This window comes from Pinus tabuliformis, chromosome 5_2 (assembly GCF_031772625.1).
Source record: "Pinus tabuliformis cultivar Carrire ecotype Pingquan chromosome 5_2, CPIR1, whole genome shotgun sequence".
NCBI lineage: Eukaryota > Viridiplantae > Streptophyta > Pinopsida > Pinales > Pinaceae > Pinus > Pinus tabuliformis.
The window spans coordinates 922,936,517-922,940,500 of record NC_142306.1 but is presented as its reverse complement, the minus strand read 5'-3'; the positions used below and the strand labels follow the sequence as shown (position 1 = coordinate 922,940,500).

General features: G+C 34.5%; 1 pseudogene; it reads right to left on the bottom strand.

The window, feature by feature from the left end:
- Nucleotides 1-2,559: 2,559 nt before the first annotated feature.
- On the bottom strand, nt 2,560-3,538 carry LOC149162287 (putative leucine-rich repeat receptor-like serine/threonine-protein kinase At2g24130 pseudogene; annotated as a pseudogene).
- Nucleotides 3,539-3,984: the final 446 nt, after the last annotated feature.

Sequence of the window (3,984 nt, the reverse complement as noted above, 5' to 3'; positions counted from 1 at the left end):
GATATCCTCAACATGGGAAAATGAGTGTTGACGTGAATCTAAATGGTTACATTTATCAAAGATGGTAGGTTATGTTTTTGTATGGTCCATGAATAATCAATAGAGTCAGCACTCAATGTCACGATTAAGAAGGAATTGAGGGTCATTGATACATTTTAAGTTTATTTTTTGTAGGTTAGCAATGCAACTCAATGATAATGGAAAATGATTGGATTGGATGAGATCAATAGGCCACAATGCAATGAAATCAAAGAAAACACTATCATTGGGTGTGTGCATGGTGATTGATGCTCATTGTTGTATACCCCTGCCCTTGGGCCTCCTTTCCTCTTCCCCGCTAGTGAAACCATAATCGTTTTCATTTTGTCTCCATAGCAATGTTGGATCAAGTTATATTACATTTTGAAATAATATTTACATAGATTGAGTACATCGTGGTATGCACTACCACATGGTACATCAAAAACATGTTTAGCTGAATTAGATTCCTAGCCACTCATGGAATGGGCCATGGCCTTGAGCTATACATTAGGAATTGACATGAAATATTTATATGAATTACACAAGGGTTCATTTATTTAAGCTCATACGGTTTGACCGCCATCATCATAGTAACTTATATACAACTTATACATATTTGAATTGAATAGATCCAAGGGGTCAAAGGTAGAGTAATTACATTGACATACTTCTACAATATTATCAACAAGGAAAAAAGAACAACTCCTAAATATGATCATCCAAAGAATAATAGACACTGGAAAATCCTAACTTATGAGCTACATTACTTACTCAAGAACTCAATGGATGCAAACCAATACTACTCATTTCTTTGATAGGAGTTGTAGCTTTCAACATAGAAGCAACTACTATATATGGATCCTTTAAGGTTCCTATAAATGAAACATTGCATCCTTTACAAGGAGAATCACTGGAAGTATTCCAAGAAGAAAGCAAGCATATTCATTACACTTTCATTAATGGGATTAGGAGTATAGGGATTGAAATTTTTGTGTAAATTGAGAGCCATTTGTGTGAGCCTTTCTCATAAAATATCAATTTCATATTTAGTTGCCACTATATAATTTTTTTCAAAGACATGGGAAAACTACCACGAATCATAGACAAACCATCATAATTAGATCAATAAAAGGCATAGGAATTGGTAGACAACATTCATCAATGTTGTAAACCTTGCAAACAATCTACCAACAACAAGGTAAATTGAGCACGCTATCTTTGCTTCCACAAAGTATTGACGAACATTAGGAATACAAATCCAAATAGACAAGATTGAGGGTTCCTTAAGTCTAGAATAAATGCATTATTGCCAAGAATAAAACAAAAAATATTTAACGAATCAATATACATATTTAGAATGTATACATAATATTCGACTCTTTAATAAAACAAATGTCAATCCATGAATGTACTATTGAGTATCCCACTTGTGGTGGTCCAAAGTATGATGATAGCCACGAGTTGTAATATTAATGTGTAAAATAACTAGTAATATTGAAATACAAATTATAGGCCACTATTAAATTGACAATAAAACTTTGGAAATGATGGTCTAAGCTATCATCATACATGAATTAGCCCCTGGCAACTTGTGAAAATTACATCATTATAGAATTTTATAATTATATTGAATCTATATATAAGAAAAAAAAGAAAAAATAGCATATCAATTTTATTTATAAAATAAGCTAATAAAATGCAAATCCTAAACCATTAACTATACATAAATCCCAAAATTAATACCTAATCTTTACTTTACTATAAATTCTATTCAATAACAATTATTCTTAAAAACTTAAAAAAAAAATAAAAAAATATGATAATAATAAGAAAATAGACTAGTTCAAACTATTTATAAAATTGTTCTCAATATAATCTCTTTCCACTTAATATTATAAATTGTATTCTATGATTATCACTGTAAACCACTAAAAAAATTATCTTAATCAATAATCATTATTTTCAATGATTAAAAAAATATTTTAACTTAGAAAAAGATATTCCAAAAAATGTATGTTGTTTTTTTCCTATATTGAAAGAAGATTTCCTATAGAAAAAAATCGATGAAAAATTTGATCATATGGAATTAAAAAATTAAAAAACACATTAAATAATAATATATGATATATGTTATTTTAAGATAGAAAAATATTTTAATTACATTATTAATTAACTGATCAAATCTCTTCCCCACTTAAGAATATAAGAGATTAATTAACTAAAAAATATCTCTGGATTTAACTACTTCTAAAAACCTATAATCACACTTACAACAAATGAAAATGCAGAACTATCATCTAATCTAAACTAATCATTTTCCTCTAAATATATGTGCTGACCACTAATCATTTTCTTCCACAACATGCCCTAGTCAGATTCAGATTCAGAAATGGCTTCGTCAGTCACCTGTCCAAGGCGGTTCAACTCATTTTCTGAATTCTTATGGATTTTGGCGACTAGCTGCTCTAGGATCCCCTTTGCTGCACATCAAACCTATCTTCGCCAACAGCACAACAATTCCATGCCCCATAAATTCACTTACATCATGTTCTTCATCACCAAAGTCGTGTCAATCACCTCCAACAATCTGTCGGGGAATGCATCGCCCACCCAACTCTGCAATGATTGCTCTTCTTCTGATAACACTGCATCTGTGGGCTTCTTTCCCGTTATCATTTCCAGTGCCAAGATGCCGTAGCTGTATACGTCCCCTTTCATGGACGGGCGGCCTCCTGTACCATATTCTGTAACCAATTTTATATATATAAAACCTTTATTAGTGACTCACATATAATCCCATATCAGCGTTTATATATAAAACCTTTATCGCTGACTCAAATATTTCCCATATATAATATTGCTCAATCAAATATTTACCTGGTGCAATGTAACCAACAGACCCGATCACATGACTGGAGGTGTCCCCTGAGGCTGCTGCTGCTGCTGCTGAATCGTTGATGAGGCGTGAAATACCGAAATCTCCAACATGAGCCGTCATCGTCTCATCCAGTAAAACGTTGGAAGGTTTCAGATCACAATGAACAATGGCCGGAGAAGAAGGTTTCAGATCACAATGAACAATGGCCGGAGAACAGTTATGGTGAAGGTATGCCATTCCATGGGCCACGTCCTTGAGAATGCTCAGCCGTCTTTTCAGATCCAACCCGCAATTATTTTCCCTACAATGCAAATGTTTATCCAGGTTTCCCTGCGACATGAACTCCATAATCAAAGATTTGACCTGCAAACTTGAGCATACGCCCACCATTCTCACCAGATTCCGATGGCGGACTCTTCCCAACGTCTTGCATTCTTTTATGAGTCTCTTGTACGCACTTCCTGATGTGGCAGATTCTATAACTTTGACAGCAACGATTGTAGCGTTGTCTAATACGCCCTTATACACTGACCCATGGCCGCCACGCCCCACTAGGTTATCCGGGCTGAAACCATTAGTTGCTCTGTTCACCTCTTCCTCACTTATAATCTTCGTCTCGCGGAATTGGCTCCAGAGCATCCTCCCTAATCTCGTTGAAATAGTTTTCAACAATGCAGACTTTCTACTAAGAAAATATATCAAAACCATGAAGGCTAGGCAAAATACCAATAGCAAAGTTAAACCAACCGAAGTGGCCAAGATAACTTCCCTTCTTTTGGAATCATTATGGTGCCTTGTCGTCAATTTACAAGGAGGTAACTCTATCCATCTGCCACAGAGTCCAGCGTTTCCTAAGAATGCTGTAAAATTCAGTTTCCTGAAAGCTCCAGAGGATGGTACTTCTCCTGTGAAGTTATTGTATGACAAGTTTAAGTGCGTAAGCTTCTGTAATTTCTCTATAGACCGGAAAGCTTATTGAAAGAGAGATCCAAATCTTGAAGTCCTTCAACTTGATCGATTGATGTCGGAATGGAACCTTCCAATGAATTGCGAGAAAGATTAAGGTAGTCAAGTCCAGCACAATT